The sequence below is a fragment of the Phalaenopsis equestris genome, unplaced genomic scaffold, assembly GCF_001263595.1.
Source record: "Phalaenopsis equestris unplaced genomic scaffold, ASM126359v1 Scaffold000770, whole genome shotgun sequence".
Lineage (NCBI taxonomy): Eukaryota > Viridiplantae > Streptophyta > Magnoliopsida > Asparagales > Orchidaceae > Phalaenopsis > Phalaenopsis equestris.
Genome location: NW_018165210.1, coordinates 5831 through 24137, shown reverse-complemented (window position 1 = coordinate 24137; position 18307 = coordinate 5831). Strand labels below are relative to the sequence as shown.

General features: G+C 36.6%; 1 protein-coding gene across 4 annotated transcripts in view; it reads right to left on the bottom strand.

Moving 5' to 3' along the window:
* The window catches only part of LOC110031121, a 102463-nt gene extending 84426 nt beyond the window's left edge, over positions 1 to 18037 (bottom strand). For 2 of the 4 annotated variants that reach the window (XM_020734180.1, XM_020734184.1), the window contains exon 1: positions 17736 to 18037. The gene's annotated coding sequence lies outside the window, so the exon portion shown is untranslated. Of the gene's footprint in view, positions 1 to 2513; positions 2743 to 17062; positions 17100 to 17735 lie in introns of all 4 variants that reach the window. The other 2 variants (XM_020734182.1, XM_020734183.1) reach the window with 2 other exon arrangements.
* Between the last annotated feature and the right edge of the window lie 270 nt (positions 18038 to 18307).

Genomic DNA, 18307 nt, shown 5'->3' with positions numbered 1-18307 from the left:
TTCGAGCAATAATTGGAGTTTAATGTACATTAAAAGAGTAGGTGACTAAATTTAAGGAATGAAATATTGTCATAGATATGATCTTTTTGGCAATCCACATTAGCATATCCTTGCCTTGTTATAAATGGAACCTCTGGTTTTGTCAGAAAAAAAAAATATTTATAAGGCTCTGGAATCTTTATGTTCTCTCGCTATTATAGCTCTGAAAATATAAAAAATAAAAAATTTCACCAACTAAGCTTGACATTTCTGAGATGCTTTGATAGAAAACATCAAGAAAATGTGGAAGCCAAAAAGTTCTAAGAGTTAGAAGAAGACTAAGAAACTTGTTGAAACAAGTAAAAAGAGAGGGGTGATCGCCCCTTTTGAGGTGTCTATAGCATGATCATCATCAGCAAGTCCCCCCAAATAGTAGTCACCCCGGAGCACATAATGAGGCTCCTCTAGTGTTGGATAATATAAAATTTGTTTTATAATTTTTTTTAGCCGGCTAATTAATATCATGATAGTTTTTGTTTTTAACCAAGCCCCAATAACCATAGTAATCTCGAAGGATGGAGTTTCCCTAAAGGCGGAGGGGCCAAAAGGCAAAATATTTATAGTTAAAAAAAGTAAAGAATCCTTCATTTGTGAATCTGAACGTATTTTTTATCCGGTTCGTTTAATTAAAATGATTTATATAATATCATTTAGTGAGTGAATTTTTAAGAGACGATAAGGAACAGGCTAAAGCCAAAAAGGAAAAGATTTATAGTTAAAAGAATATAATCCTTCATTTGTGAATCTGAATGTATTTTTTACCCGATTTTTTCCCTAAAATGATTTATATAATGTCATTTAGTGAGTGTACTTTTAGGAGATGATAAGGGTTATGCAAGTCAATCATGTTCAAGCTTCAATGAGTTCTTGGGCCCATGACATGGGAAGGCAACTTGAGTCTCTCTTCTCATATGGCGAGAAGGCAAGTGCTCCTGCCACATTGAGAGAAGGGGACGATGTTAGCTTGTCGAGGCCACTAAGGAGACTAAAGTAGGTGAATGTCAAGTTATCATTGTATCTCGCACCTCCAATAGAGGGTCTTGAAGGTGAGCGGACTCCCAAACTTCTTGCTAGAGCATAGGTGTCACACTAGAGCAAATCGACCAAGTTGTTGACAAGGATCAAAAAAATAATAGTCGTGATAGAAAATAAGTCATCCCTAATAATCCAGCAAGAAATATTGCCACCAGCAAGAGGCAATTTTTAAATTTAACTTTCTTTTAGCAATGAAAATGTAGATGGCATAGATAGAGGCACTGCGAAGGGTGGGTGCCTTTAAGAGTTGCCTAATTTTTACGAGTAAAGTCATCAACAACATTGTCATAGAGCTTCAAGAGTTAAGGGTTGAAATCATCATTCATTAGAGGACTCTAAAGTTTCTTAATCAAATTAATTCTTGGCTAGAGAAGAGTTCATTCTATAATATTTGGCAAGGAGCAAACGCTTGCCCGCTAATGTTCTCAAAGACCCCATTTTTAATTTTTTTAATGGTATACCTATAAAAGATTTTGGTGAAATGCCAAATTGACCATGAAGTTTTAATCTTTATTTATCTTTGAAAAGGCTTTGTAATAGTAATGTAATATACAAGTATTCTTTTTTCATATACAACTAACATACATGAATTCTTTGTATTTTATTTGAAAGTGTGATATAAATATTTATTCATCTTTGAAGAAACATAATCACTACTCATATTTGGCATCATGCCTACCCAAATTTTGTTGAACTCCATCACAAGCATGGTTTCCTTTATTTTCTATCTGCAAAAGAAGGAAGTTCAATAGAAGCTTTCCAATCAAACCACATAAAGATGTTCAGACTACAGAACAAAATAAATAATTGCAAGAGGTGATTTTGCTTTCTGAAGGGTTTTCGAACTAGGCCAATCAAGACCAAGCTAACCATGATTCATAACCTCCATGCTCGATCTCATGGAGGCGAGAAGGTTCTTTTGAGAATGTTAAGAGATACATGCGTTGATTTCTTATTCAATCTTTTTGTCTTTTATATAATTAGTAGTTTATGCGAGTCATAACTTGCACTTTTTTTCATTTTTATGGATCCCAGTGCATATTTGATCTCAGAAGACCCTAAGATGTTGAAAAATTTTAGAGGGGAGCTTTAAAAAACAAAACCTAACGAAGACGGACAAGTACCGAGGTCAAATTTATGGCTTCAAGCAACAAGCAACAAAAGTAGCTCCGTGAAGGCGGCGCCCTGATCTTCTAAGATGGGTGAGTCTCTTGAATCGAGGGCCCTCCTCTCTTGGTGATCCCTAACCACTCCTCCCAAAAAAGTCCCAACAAAAGCTGCCCTAACTATCAAGCCAACTAAAGGATTGGCAGGTTGGCATTATTATATAAAGTTGGTGACCAAAGGAGTTGAGGAGAGAGAGAAGTGGACAGTGATCCACAAGGAAAAAGGTGGTCAAGCGACCAAAAAAAACATAAAAATAAAAAGGATAAGCTCACCTTGGTAGACCGAGGAAGGCCTATGAGTTAGATGAGGATTCCTATTTGGGGTGAGCCGAGCATAATACTGATCTTATTCGACCCGATGACAACCTTACTATAAACGAGCTTGACATTGCAACTTTCTTCGAGAAAACACATAAGGAGATTAATCTTATTCACCACATAAGTTGAAGCTCGTAGTGAAGTCTATAATCATCCATTGATAGCATGTATGTAACTTGGCGAACTGCTACAACAATCAAACCAAATGTTAAAAGATCAACAATAAGTTAACAAATGTAATATAAATTCATCCATGAAAAGGGAAAAGATAGATAAGCAGTCAATGGTAAAACATAGTGAAGAATTAAAAAGACCTATCTTGAAAAAGGACTAGGTCATTGCAATGACATCTTTAAAAGCTGAGAAGAGGTAACAAGATGCCGACATTATGCTCTAAGAGGAAGCCTTGCTATGGAGCCAAATAAAGAAAATGGGGGATGAGCTTTTAAGTTACCCAACAAAAATGAGTAAGCTTAAAGTCCCTCGAAAAGTTTTTAATTCTTTGTCTACGATGCTTACATACATATCAAACTACTCAATAATTCAAGAAGGGTTTGCCAGAATAAATTGACTGAGAAGCAATTGTTCCCAACAATCTAAGTAGACTAAGAGACTTTTTATGTGGTGACTAAGAATTCGTCAAAATCAAATGGGGGGGAAGACAACTTAACATGTATTTTTCTTTTCTTTGTTCTTGAATCTCCCATAAAAACACGTGTTAAAAAAAATTATACCTTTGACGTCTCTCTTGTGCAATCTTTTTGTAATGCTAGTAAGTCGGGTTTAGCTATTGAGTATAAAAATTTCTTAAGTAAAATTAACAAATAAACCCTTTAAGCTAATTAGAAAATTTCAGATCTTCTGATAGGCTCTTAGGCTGTGAATGAAGTTTGATTAGGCTCTTAGGTTGCAGATTTTAGGTTGAATACTTGTAATGGCGTCTGAAATATTAATGAAAAAACAAAAATCATTAGTTGTTTGTAAGACTGGTTTATAGTATTTTGCTTTTAGTTTAATTTTGTTATGAAAGAAATATAAGGGTTTCACTTCTTTAGTTCATTAGATTCACTTTTTTCTATGTATTAAAAGTCTAGGTGAGAAAAAAGTACGTCAAACTTTTTAAGCTCAAACTCACCTTTGTCCGAGGCCATGGCTCTCCTTATCGATTTTGCTTTGGCTAAGATCCCATGGTCTTTTCTTCCTAAGTTGGCAAGTTCCTCCCTTGTTCGCATAGTTCTAATTAGAAAAAGTGACTTTTTAATATCAACCTAAAGCTAACTCCTACTTGTTAGCTTAGGTCAATCATTGGAGCTATGTCATCGCACTCTTCTAGTTTAGTCTTTACCCACTTTGAACATGTCATATGGGAGCAAGTGCACTAACTGTTATTAGTCAACATGGAGAATATATTGAAAATATTTGTTTTAATTTTGGGCCAAAATCAATTGCAACGAAAAAAATAAGAATTTCTGCTCTATAGAGATAATAAATAACCTTTTTTTTTCCTTGGATTGTAACTCGAGGCAAAAAAGTAGTATGCCAATCTTACTAAGTTCGAACTGTCCTTCATTTAAGGGCAATAGATCTCTATTAGAGAGTAGTTATCACAACTTGACAACTTTACTTAAGCCAAAATATAATGATCTTTAATTTCTAAGTTGACCAACATTCGTTTTACTAATCAAATTATAATTAGAAAAAAAGTTTATTCATGCATCAACCTATATTTCTACGTTGAAGTTTGTCAAACTTAGGTCTAGTGCGCTTATCAAAAATTCGTTTAAGTTTCTCATTTATTTTTCATTCAAGAACTCGCTTGTATTGGGCAAGGTCCCCAAGTTTCATTGATTGAATAAATTCCCTAATTGTCTTTTAGAGCTCATCCTGAGACAATTAGTTTGTTTTAATGAACCATTCTTATAAAACTTTATTTATTTGTTAAGGTTTCTTTTGGATAAAATGAAATGTACTAGAATGAAAACAAAAAATGAATCTCAAGGAAAGAAGGTTTGGACAACATTTCCTATGCAGGTCTAAAGTCAATATGCTCCTAAACTAACTTATTATTTGATAATGTATGGCCAAGTTTATCCAAATTTGAAGAGTATGATTTGATGAGACACCACAGGCTTCCTTCAAAACTAAGTTTCCTGCATAAAATATCTTCTTCTAAAACGTTGAAATTGTAATATTTGCTTGCCCTCCTCTTCTTCATGCTTCATCACATATTAAATTCTATGCAACTCTAGTAGGTCACTTACAACTTCTAATAATTCATTCAATACTTGACTTTCACCAAATTCACCTTCTTCATAAATATAAGTGGTTGCAAACGTTTGGCAATGTAAGCTATGTTCAATCAGTAGTGCTTCAGTTTCATGTGATAGCATGAAAGGTTTTGTTGAGTCGCAAATTATGGAGTCATCCAGGTGAGGTGTTTTCGTTGAGTTGCTAATTAAAGAGTCATCCAAGTGCCCATAGAACTGAGGGCAAGACATTCACACATTGCCTTTAGCACTTTCAATCTTCTTGCTAAACAAATTCAGAATTTTCTTTTTGGCCGCTTCAACTTGACCATTTGTTTTTAGATAATGTACTAAGGTGGACTTGATGTGAATTCCCAATCTTTAACAAAATCTTTGAGAGTCTTCTAAGATAACTGTGGAATATTATAGGTGATGATCACAAGGGCACTCCGCATTAAAAAATATGTCGATCAATATAGAATTTCAAATAATCTCTACAGCCATCTCAGTAAAATCCTTAGACTATCCATTTTGTAAAATGGTCGATCACGACGATTATGAATTTCTATTGTCCAATGGTTGATAATAACAAGTTAATAAGTACATCCCCTAAAAGGCGAATGGGCACGTACTTGAAATCAGATGTAGTTTGTGTGCTGTTTAAAGTGCCATATAAATGGGTTTTTAGCATGTAGGGATCACTTGGAAAAGTTCTCGGTATCTTTACAACTTCTCCAAACCTAAGGTCATGTGCAAATCATAATGTATTAGCAAATAAGTGCAGCATTGACCTTGAACTTCCTAGATCTTTCATGCTAGCAAAAATGATACCTATCTTCATTTTTTTTATGAAACTGCAGCATTGACCTTGAATTTCCTAGGGTCTTTCATGCTAGGCAAAATTATGACTATCTTCATTTTTTTATGAGAGGGCCAACCCAAATCGATCAATTGGGAACTTGGCTTCCATGATTTCTTCTTTGTCAATTATGGGCCATGTAAGCTCAATAGAAGGTATCCAATCCAAGTTACCCATTCATGGCAAGCATGTCTGCGAGTTAATTTGCGCTCTAGTAATTTGTTCACCTTTGTAGTACTCGAATTTGTCAATTTATATCTCAATTTTGAAGAAATATAGAAGCAATGTGTCTTCCCTTGCGTTGATAGTCCTTTGATTTGATGGATGCAATAAGAATCCAAATTACACTCGTAAATATTTGGCTCCAACTCCAACAATGAATCTTAAGATGGCTATTAGAGCTTCATATAAAAGTTAATTATTTATAATTAGGAGCTTAATCCGTGCCCATTGGTTAATAAAACTATGGGGCCCTTCAAAACCATTTAAACTCCAAAACCCTAGTCACTTAAAATGCCATCAATGGTGTCTAGAGTAAGTCATCCTCACTAGACGCCTCCTCTTCCGCTAATCCAATTGTGAATTCAGCCAACAAATTGGCCAAGGCTTATGTTCTGATAAATGTCATCGGCATGAACAAAATTTGAAATTGATACCAGAGTTAACTCAAACCAAAACTCAAAAGTGACAAATTTTATTATTGAATTATAACATGAGTACAAGGATGACACCTAGCAAGTAAAAGTGCATAAACAGTGACACGAATACATGAACAACAAGCAAAACAACAGTAAAACAGTAAACAGAAAAAGAACAGTGTTGAAAATAGACTAGTACATGTCAGAAGCCTGAACAACGTCAGCGGGCAGTTGGAGAGTCACCGGAGAGATCGAGGAAGAGCTCACAGCGGCTAGGCGGACGTCGAAGTGACCGGCGGTGACTGGAGTGGTGCTGGGAGAACCTGGAGGGCCTACAATTCACGAGAGGTGGCGCACGGTGAGGGTGATAGTGATCGTGGGTATCTCATTATCTGGGCCAATACCCTCTAGGAGGACCAATGCTAGTGCGATCGAGGCATTGCGAGCTAACTGTAGGAAGGTGGCCTGTGAAATTAATGTGTCTTTGTGTCGATCGTGGGTAGCTCATCTTTTACAAGTAATAACATAATGTGTTTTCCATCCTTCTTGAATTTGTAGGTGTATTTGAAGCCGTAGTGTTGCGTTTTTCGATCGAATTGTCATGGTCGTCCCAAAAGAATGTGACATGCATCCATTAAGACGACATCACACCAACCTTGTTTTTATAGTTGATTGTCGATGGAGAATTCGACTAAGCATTGTCGATCGTCGCGAATCTTGTTCCCCTTTTTGAGCCAAGTGAGAGAGTAATATCGTGTGGTTTTTGGGTAGCTAAGTCTAACTCTGGACAATTATGGTGGATACGACGTTTTCGCAACTACTTCCATCGATGATTAAACAGCAGATTTTGCCTTTGGTAGTGTATGTAGCACGAAAGATGTGTGTCATAGCCATGAAGGATCTCTGTCGAGCTCGGATTGAAGGATCTTCTATATGACCAATAGTTCGCCTTTGTCTCCGAGGAGGGGCAATGCTTCTTCTAAACAATCTTCAAATTGAGCCCCACCATAATGACGTGTTTTTCTTTAGTTTGATCGCGGTGAGCTTGAGCTTAATCCGTTTATCCTCAGGTACCTCCTCGTAATTAAAGATTTGTTCGATCTCTTGCAACCAGTTGATGAGATCATCGAGGTCCATGCCCCTGTCGAATTCCAAAAGGTCCATTTTCATGTCGAAATCACGATGGGTGTCGAACATGAGCTCCTCGTGTGGTCTCATGTGATAGTGAATGCCAAAGCTGAGTGGACAATATTCGCCATTATTGACGTCATCGCAGTGAAACCGATGGGTGTCGAACATGAGCTCCTCGTGTGGTCTCCTGTGATAGTGAATGCCAAAGCTGAGTAGACAATATTCGCCATTATTGACGTCATCGCGGTGAAATGGATTTAAGTCGTCGTTGTGTTCTCCTCTTCAACTCTAAATGTCCCGATCGAGAGTAACGTCACCTTGAGTCCCATCGTCCATCTCGACCAATCGTTGTTGTAAGCGAAAAATCTCTAGTTGAATTTCTTCCTGTGTTGGGTTCAGTGTGGATCAACGTGGTGGCATGATCGGTGGTGTTTTGGGAAAGAGAAGAGAGAAGGAATGAAAAGTCAAGAAGAGAAAGCAAAGCAGTGCAAAGGGAAAGGAGAGTATGAAAAAAAAATGGTGGATTGGGCGAGAACGGATGTTAGGGAAACCTAGAGTAGGAATAGAGTTGAGCTAGCTCTGATACCAAATGATACTGGAGTTCACTCAAATCACGACTCAGAAGCGACAAATTTTATTATTAAATTATAACATGAGTACAAGAACGACTTAGCAAGGGTGTATAAACAGTGACACAAATACATGAACAGCAAGCAAAACAACACTAAAACAGTAAAGAGAAATAGTGAAATGCAGAAAATAGACTGGCATAGGTCAGAAACAGCCCTGGACAACGTCGGCGTTCTATTGGAGAGTCACCAAGGAGGTCGGGGAAGAGCTGGCAGCAGCTAGGCGGACATCGGAGTGCCCGGCGTTGATTAAAGTGGTGCTGGGAGAGCCTAGAGAGGCCTACAGTCTGCAGAAGATGGCGTCGGTGAGTGTGACAGCGACAGGATGAGGGTTGCGGAGTGCTGCAGTTTCTAGGAGAACTGTAGAAAGAAGGGGCAGCACGTGGAGGGAGCTGTCCAGAAGTCTGGAGGTGCAACAACTGACTCGAGGAGGCGTCGGGAGATCGGGCGCAACTGGAGATAGACTGGAAGTAAACGGAGGGCGCAGCGGCCTGCTGGAGGAGGTGTAGGAGCAGTGGGCAGCGATGGTAGAGTGGGGTTATCACCATCTCAAGCGAGATTGAGCCGAAGCACCTCTCGTTGTCGGATGTAGCCCCTCAGGAGGGGAACGCTGTGAGGCAAACATGGAACCTAAATCACCAAGAAAATTCACTGCCATAGACTTGAGAATGGATGTGTAAAAATAGGGAAGAAGAGAGACAACCTAGGAAGGAAGGAGGAGAAGAAAAGGAAGAGACTTGAAGAGGCAAGCAACGGCTAGGAAAAAATGGTCAACTGCGGGATATTAGGGCACGGGCCAGGAAAGCAGTGGCAAACTCAGGATCGGGATCGGGATCGGGATCGGGATCGGGATCAATAAGGGAAGAGGCGGGTGCAAATTAAGTAGGGTGGACCGACCGGTCCAAGGAAGGGTTGGATTGCTCCGATCCAAAGGCAGCAAGTACCAGGGTCCTGGTCAGAAATTCACTGAGCTCGATCGAGCGCTTAACTTGTCGCTCCAAGTGGTCCGACTTTACTTGGACCAACTTCAATATGTGATTAATGAAGACTTGTACGGAGTGCATTTGAAAGTATAGTCATATTCGGCGAGTCGTTATGATTAGTACTAAGGCGAGTTTTTATAAGATTGGGTAGCACAACTCAAACCCCCAAAGCATTTTTCTAATACAAATACATATAATAGATCAATCATTACTTCTCCTCTATACTAATTAGTATAAAGCTAATGGAATTTTTTTTCTAATTCCAAGATATACTAAAAAGTTTGTATTAAGATGCAAGCTTTGAGGCATGGATGACATAACAAAAGTAACTTCAAATCTTAAAACGCTTTCCTGAAGTGTCCTCGTTCCACTTAAATCATTTGACGATTCTCAATGCCTAAAAAAGTAGTGTGCACTTCCCTCTCAACTTCAATTTGAATCAACCTAAGTTGATTATGCTTTTGTTTAGCTTTTACAACTCTTTATGCCCTCAACGATGGCACGAGTATCGCCCCGACTTTATTATTATGCATTTTAAAGCCAATCATGTGCAAATAGAAATCACTAAAGTTTGCATCAACTATCTCCAAAAATGCCCTTCAAGGGATTAGGCCAAATTAAAATTTTTCCGAGCATAAAAAATCTTCCTTAGGTCATTTATGTGTTATTGGGGGTTTTTACTTTTCATAAGCAATTTGTCTGTGTAGACTTCAATATTTCATCCATGTTGCTCCTGGAAGACGAGATCCATCCATCCGCATAAATTTGACGCAAAAATCTTCAGCACAAACAGCAGTTTGTTATAACAATATACTCCATCCACCAAAATAAAAGCTCTATTTTCAACGTCGGTGGAGTGCATTTTTAGTTGATGAAAGCCTAAAAAAGCTCCTATAAAACTCATAATGGAGTATTCAGCTGCAAAGACAACAAGGGTATTGATTCTTGGTTGTAGATAGCAATCTTTTAGGCAGGTCGAGTTCAAATTAATGAATTAAACACAAATTTGTCACTCATCATTCAAATTTTGATCCATCACAACATTAAAGACCATTTTGGATGTTGGGCTTCTCTTACGAATCCTATTTAAATCAATTTGTCAGCTTCCTCAGAAGTTAGCCTAATAGATGTCACAATGGTTAGTCATTTTTCTTTTCTTTTTTTCTCATTTGGCCTTATTCTCTTATCTATATTAAGTGGTTGATAGACAACCTTGATGCTGATCAATGGCATTTTGGTTGTTGATCAAGAAAATTTGCCAATGCTTTGACTTAAATTTTAGTTGGTGGCCTAGCTTCAAAAACTTATTTGGAAAAAACATTTCTTGGGTATGGTCGCCTTCTTTCTATTCACCCCTCTAATTAACAATGTTCAAGGGACAAACACCTCTTTGTTGGTGTCCAAGTAATATATTTTACAAGAGATGGCACCACTCTCGCTCTAGAATTTCTCCCCAATATCGAATCAATAAATTCATCAGAAAATTTCACTCTTAATGCAATTCTTAGTTCTCAGTTAGAGAACAATTATCTTGCAATAGAGCATTCGGCTAGTTCTCTGTTTGCAACTTTTGCATATCACTGTGTGTCACTTTCAATTCAAAGCATATATTTACGCTCAAAGAACCTTTTAAGATGTTGGAAACTACTTTGTTTGTCCATGGATTATGCTTAAACCTTACTATCACAAGAAAAATAAATAATGTTTAAGAGGGCAATAAAGAGTAGAACCAATAAAAAAGGGCAAAAATTCAACATAAGTTCTATGAGAAATAATAAAGTAGGGTCCAAAATTACCTAAAAAGTGGATTATCAAAAAATTCAAAAAAGAGTACAAGAGGCATGTAGCTTAAATAAACACTCAAGCTCAAACTGGTAGTCGCCATCAAATTTGGGGATGTCAAGGATTCTTCAAGTGATCGTCACCAAGTAGCTCTCCAAGCTTAAGTGGTTGTCCGAATTGAGTTGGTCTGACGACTCTTTTGGTAGTAATAGGCGAGTTCTTCCTGAGCTTAATCATGTATTCCCAATGGTTGACTAGTGAGTTCACGTCAATTACCTTGAATTTAGCTGACAGGTCCTCTTGGGATTTGGCGTGTGAGTTTGCTGTGAGATTGTCTTGCAAGTCCTCCCAGAATGTGATTCTGTTACTAGTGCCTAGCCTATGATAAATTTGGTTTTTGTATGTCCAAGGATAATTTAGAGTTATATTATTATTATCATTGGGTATAAATAAGTTTATTATGCTTAGGATTAGGTTATGCATGAGATTGTTATTGTGAATCTTAGGTTTAGAGTTTGGAGAGATTTCATATCTCTTGAAATGTAGGAATTGGGAGAAATCGCCTACCTCTCAAATTGCAGGTGTTTATCTTTGTATTCGCATTGAGTTGTCTAGATTATTAGAGAAAAATATTTGCTTTGCCCAAATTTCTATAAAAATTTGTGTCGATATTTATATTGAATCTTATCAAATTGGTATCATGGCAATCTATTTATGGGAGACCACAGTCAGGATCCTGATGAATAAGGCTTGAACTCATTTTGCCCTAATCAAAGCCAAAAGGTTCCACGCACAAGTGCACGAGCATGAGCAACGACAAAATCGTTGATGGGATCGTGATACAGTCATGCTAAGAGCTGTTGGGTCTAGAGCCTTCGTCATCTCTACCAAATCACAACGTTCAGTACCGAAACAATATCGATTTGACTTGTAACCTATGGAAGCAACAGTCGGATCACGGCGTACAAAAGATTGTGAGTGGCGATACAATCGTGATTTGAGTGTGTTGGGGACAAAATTGAGGCCTACAGAGACCCAAATCTCTCATCTTCCTTGACTATTAAAAGTTTGTGTGAAGAAGTGTGATTGCGTAGAGAAAGCAAAGGCGGGATCGCAGCTTCCAGACTTCAAAAACTCCAATTTTCTAGTCACACGGCATCTGAGCCTTACAGCGAGATTGCGGCAACAATGACGCGATTAAAGCTATTGGGGAAGAGAAGGAACGGAGCTTGCGACAGAAACTCAGATCTTCCATCTTCCTCCTCTACCGACGCTCATATGTGCTTGATTTTATCGAATGGGATTTCTACGGCCAATTCGAACTTACAGATGCAATTTCAACATGTGAAGCTACTATATTTCAGCTTACTTGGTACTGACACTATTAAGATTGACAACGGGCATACAACCTTGCAAAACAAATTTGCGAACATATCAACGAAATTTCAGCATGCAAGTGTTTCTGTTCTTTGTGATCGAAAACTTTTTGAGAAGTGATGGGAGCAAAGAAAGTAGATGATATAGAGAAAATGTTGGAGGAGTAGGTGAGTCAAATCAAATCTAGAATGGAGGAAAGGTTCTCTGCCATAAAAGGAAAATCGATTTTAGGGTTGATTCAGGAGCTTGAAGAAGGTGTTAAGGAGGCTCATTGAGATGCAATCTAAGACCCTGTCGATGGCTTAATTTGCAAATCCTAACCAAGGGATTACTAAAGATTTCATTGCCAGATCAAAAGGGAATGTGACCGAACTAGAGGAACACGATGACGAAAGCATACCGCATCAAAAAAATGATCGAGCCTACGCTGAGAGCGACACTCAAGCACCTTACATAGACAAAGTTTCAAGAGAAGCAAGCCAAGGGATAATGTTTTTCGTGTGATGAGAAGTTTACCCAAGATATTGTTGCAAGGATAAAAAATTATATGTTCTTATAGTGCATGTCGAGAAGGAAGAGGAGGAAGAAATAGAGATAGTTGTGGAGGAACACTCACGTTTTCCCATCTTCAGGACAATGTGTTTTTTGGGGACAACAGTGCATAGCCTAAGGGCAATTCGGTTTTTTGAACAACTAAAGGCAATTTAGCATTCCATTAGTATTATTGTTGGTTATAAATAAGGTTATTATGTTTAGGGTTAGGTTTATGCATGAGATTGTTGTTATGAGTCTTATGATAAGATTTTGGGGGAGATTTCTTACCTCTTGAATTGTAGGAATTGGGTCTCTCAAATAGTAAGTGTTTATCATTATATTTGTATTGAGTTATTCGGATTTTTAAACGAAAATATTTGCTTTCATCTAATTTCTATGAAAATTCATGAAAATTTTTATACCATATCATATCAGATTCTTTCTTTTCAACTTTGATTAGGGATGACTTGAACAACATTGTACATGTTTAGATGCGTACTTTTGTAATATTTTTGTTCTATTAATGCAACTTCATACTTTCAAGGACCCAACAGGTGAGTCTCTCAAGACCTAGCAAGCAAGCCTATATTAAGCTCTGCATGCAAGTCCTCATTGGCCCAGTGGGCAAGTACTTTTTGAGCTCAGCTAGCAAGAAAATATCCTTGCCTTCACCTCTCTTAGGGCCCGTTTGGGGCAGCTTATTTGGTGTGGTGACGTTTTGAAAACGCATCTGGCCTGTTTGGGTAAACTGCGTTTTTGACAGCTTATGCGTTTTCAAAACGCTGAAAACTGCGTTTACACACTGCACTTACCTAGGTGTAGTTGCAACTTTCTAGCAGCAGTCTGGCTTTTCCAAAAAAAATAAAAATTTGAAGTAGCCACCGTACCTAGCTTATCAGCAGATTATTCAATAAGTTGCAGCTGCCCCAAACAGACCCTTAAAGTGTACAAAAAATTTGATTATTATATGCCAAGTCTTCCCTTATTTTTAATCACAAAATCCTTTCTTCAAAAAAATTTTGAATTTAAGACAGCTGACAGCTGAAATCTCACTATTTTAATGATACACAATCCAACCAAATATCCAAAAATCAAGAATTCACAAAGTTATATATATTCTCATCCCATAATCCAAATAATAATAATGATGATAAATACTCAAACAAATCGAGAAAAAAAAAATAAAGCAATAGCCACATATTTTGTTTATGCTAACATTCCAATGAGACAGCCTACCCCATATATATATATATATATATATATATATATATATAAAAAGATTTATAACTCAACGAACAACAGAAAGCTAATTGAACCAGAGCCAAAAAAAATAATATCATCATATAATAAAAAAAAATTAAAAGCCAAAATCAATGTGACATAAAAATTGAACCAATTATATAAGTTATATTAGAATGAGGCTATAAACAATAACATGACACAATCAACAAGAAAACATCAAAACAACTACTCAATGCCCTGCTAAAAAATCAAACTATTTAATAAAGAACCAATAATTGAAAAAAGATGCAAACTGAACCGATGCTAAAGAAAACAAGGAATCAAAGCAAACCAACACAAACATTAGGGAACGGTTCATTCTCTATAGGGATAATTATAATTGAGATGCTTACATTAAAATAAACTGATAAAATAAAAAAATAAAAAAACTAAAGTGAAATCATTTAACAAAAAAAAAAAGCTAATTATAGACTCGTTGCCTAGCCTCTCTTTACAATTTATCATCCCTTCCTTTACATAAAATACTGTCGATTGTAGACTGCTAGCAAGTGCAATTGCCTTCTTTCTTGTAACTATTCCTACCCTTCAACTAGCAATAGGGTTGGAAGCCAAAGTTACTTATAAAGACAAAGTTAATTATAAAGACATGATATTGGTTTAATTTATAAAAGGGAATTGAAAAAGGATTTCATTCATGTCTAATCGACAAAAGGTCAGGCAATTAACATAAATTTTAAGTAATCATGGAGAAGAGCAACCTTAAAACCAGTAATCAATAAAGCTAATACATTAACTATGGTTAAAATTTAGGAATATTTATGAACTTGGTAAAACATGTTTAGATTTTATTATATGCTTGAGTTAGAATGATGGTGACAGATTAGTTCTAAGTTTGGATGATGTTTTTTTAATTGATAGAATATTTAAAATTCAATCATTTTATATAAATAGGAGGCCTTTAGAATATAAAATTCGGAAATTCAACAAAAGAAATTGAATTACTTTCATCCTTAATTCTTCTCTTTTAGGTTTCAAACAAGGCTCCCACTTGGCACTCCCTCTTTCCTCTACACTATCATGACATCCAAGATTTGTTAAAGCATAGAGCACTTGCTTAAAGGCAACAGAAAACCAGTTTATCATCTCTCCTCTCATGCAGATAAGGAGATTAACCTAATTTCCTCGATTCTTCAATCGAATATCCTTATTTCCTTTGCTTAAATATTTTCAACCAATGCCATACTCATTCCACACAACCATCTGAGATAAAAATGGGAGCTATGAAAGAAATAAATGGTGATTGGTTCTTTTGGTCCCTGTTGATTTATTTTGGAGATGGACGAAAGATCTGGTGCCTTAAATGCTCTTTCAGAGGATATATATGATAAGCACATTTGGTGGTAGGTGATGGTATCCATTTGTGGGCTCACAACACGTTATCTCCTTTAGGTGGTGACATTTCATTTCATCCAGGCTATAACAGATAGTGGGAAGGGTGTCCTTGCAGTTTAGTGGATGGCCTAATTGCTCTTTAACATCCGGTGCATCAGAAAAGACCTCATCATGTTGGCATATTGTTTCAGCTTGGGGACTGTGCTTGGTTATATAGTTGATGCCTCAGTTATTCCTATCTGGAAGAGTTATGAGAGGTGAAAAGCTCAGAATAGTAGCATTTGCTTCTTTTCCTGGTGCAAAAACAAATGTATTGTTGTAGTTCTTTCACTTGGGAACAGGTGCTGGCAGTGTGAATGGGATGGATGTAATTACTCCAGACGCATTTTAAGAACCCATAGGTGGTGGCGAACTACTTCAGAAGGAATATTGATGGTTTTTTTCAAAGGGCTTGGTGATTGCTCGATACTTAGTATTGGCTAATGCATGAAGGCTTGGTGAAATGAGGCTTGGTTCTATAGGCCCCCTTTATCTAATTGATTGATTGCAAGAGATGAATACCATTACATTAGATGCATGTGAAGAGACCCCTTTGGCAATGGTGGGGAACTTCAATTTGGGTAATTGTGTTATGTGAAACTTTTTTCTTATTTTTCTCTTTAGCTAACACTAAGCCTAGCACTGCCAGTATCTTCAGAGCCTAGCTGCCTAGTGCTACTATTGCACTTCATGTTTGCATCAATTTGTTAGTTGGAATCTACCTAGCCATGGTCTTACTAACAGATTTGATCAAACAAGCTTAGAAAAAAATGGTCCAATTGATTTGTTGAACTCTCGAATGCAGACTGGTAGCAAGTTTAGATTCCCAAATGAAATAATTTGAAAACTTAAACCCTTAAATAGGATAAAATTAAGTCTTATGAACCAAAACCCATCGACATGGCCCAAATTTATCATTTTTCATGCCTCGCATTTGGTTATCATTTTTTAGTAAGGTAACATTAATAAATGATGAGAAATTTGTCCAACTATTTAATGATAGAAGAAATTACTTTGAACTTCGCATGGATAATTAGTAGATGAAAGAAATTATAAAGCAAATATTTAGATACTGAAATGTACGCATAAACAAGGATAAGTAAATATAAATTGTACTTCTCACCAACAAAACATCTCCATAGCCCTGCCATTAGCAAACGTAAGAAAAAAATTTGCTTGGTAAGTTTTGGATGGAAATGGTTCAAGTCGAATTCAAATTCCTATAGATTTAGTGCCATATTGAAACAAACTAAATACAGATCTATAACAGCAACAAGAGCCCAAAAATCAGTTAAAAATTGAAAAAAAAAAGAAAAACTCGAGAGTTCAATCATAAATAAAATGCAAAGTTTTCAAAATAGCCCTTATAAGTTAAATTAAGTGATAATAAAATCACTTCTTACACTGATAGTAGCTGATGGTGTTTATACTTAGCTCAAAAAGTTATCTCACATCAATTAGTGAATAACTTCTCAACAAAAAAGCTTCAACAGAACTCAAAACAAAGGCCTTTTAGAAAAAAAAAGTATAAATAATATAGATAGCAGGAAAATAATTTATAATTATTGAAGAAAACCATATAAGAATGTTTTGGTGAGAGAGAGCGTCTTATTATGTAAAATTAGTCATTATGTAAGAGAATGAAGACATACCAAAAGTGCTAATTCTAAAGACTTCCCACTGTTCCACCTGAAATTATTCATAACATAAAAATTGCTTTACATTACATCATTTAAATCATAAAAATATTGAATCAAACATCCGCATTTCAAAGAAGTTCCAGATCGAGCTAATCCTAAAAAATTTTTATGTTCATTGCCGCAAGAGAAATGCCCTTGGAAGTTTCAAGTTAAGTTTCAAGTATTTTAGTACAACATCTACAGAGAAAGAGCGTATAGCATCAAATGGATAAATTTAGCGTAAATTAAGCAACGAACAATACATTGCTTTCAAACTTTGGGGTGGCACGGAACAGAAGCCACAATCAAACTCTGGAAAATAAAGCTAAAAACCAAAAGATCAGGACATCATGATCTGAAAAACATACAGGGCGGCAATGGAATGCATTTATTGAAAATGCAAAAAAATAAAGTTTGAAAAATGACTTTTAAAAAGACTTCTTCTTTTCCAAATTGAAAAATCTTCAATCCAATGTCTTTCTTAACACCGCCTACGAAATCCACAATTGCTAAAATCAAAGGAGATTAATCCTTACGAAATCAAGGCTAAATCTCTTCGCATTGTTAAACCTAATCGATACACTTCGAGATCAAGTTACATCAAAGACAAGATAGTTCAAGAAAAAGGGATGCTTGTGAGTTCTACCTGCCCGAAGGGAAACGAGATTATCGGACTCCCCGAATGCCCGATGCACGGTCGTTTTCAACTCGATTTTAACTCTGCTACTTATTCACTCCAGATCAGGTAAGAATAAATAACGCGGACGATGATTAAGGGGTAAACTTGGATGCATGATACTTCTTCCATCATCGAAGAACTGCATCTAGCAGCCCTTAATGGTCGAGGGTTTCGAGCCAGAACGAGGGAGAAGCCGAGTATAGGCTTATGTTCGTCGAACCCTCCCCGGGGATTGGAATTGTTTCTAGGTTAACCAAACTCTCTCGCTTACAAAGAAAGACCGTGAAATGAAATAAAACATAAAATAAAATCTTTATTCTAGCATAACGTATGAATAACACATAATAACACGAGAATATTTTCTCGTATTGTCGGACAGATTTTTTTTTTTTCTATCGCATTCACGTGACGTGTTTTCATTTAACCCCACACTTATCTCTACTTGCAGAGTCCTGATGCAATATTTTTTCGTGAAAGAGATTCTTGTACCACCCCCAAACTTTACAAAACAATCATCTTTTCAATTTATTTTTCAAATT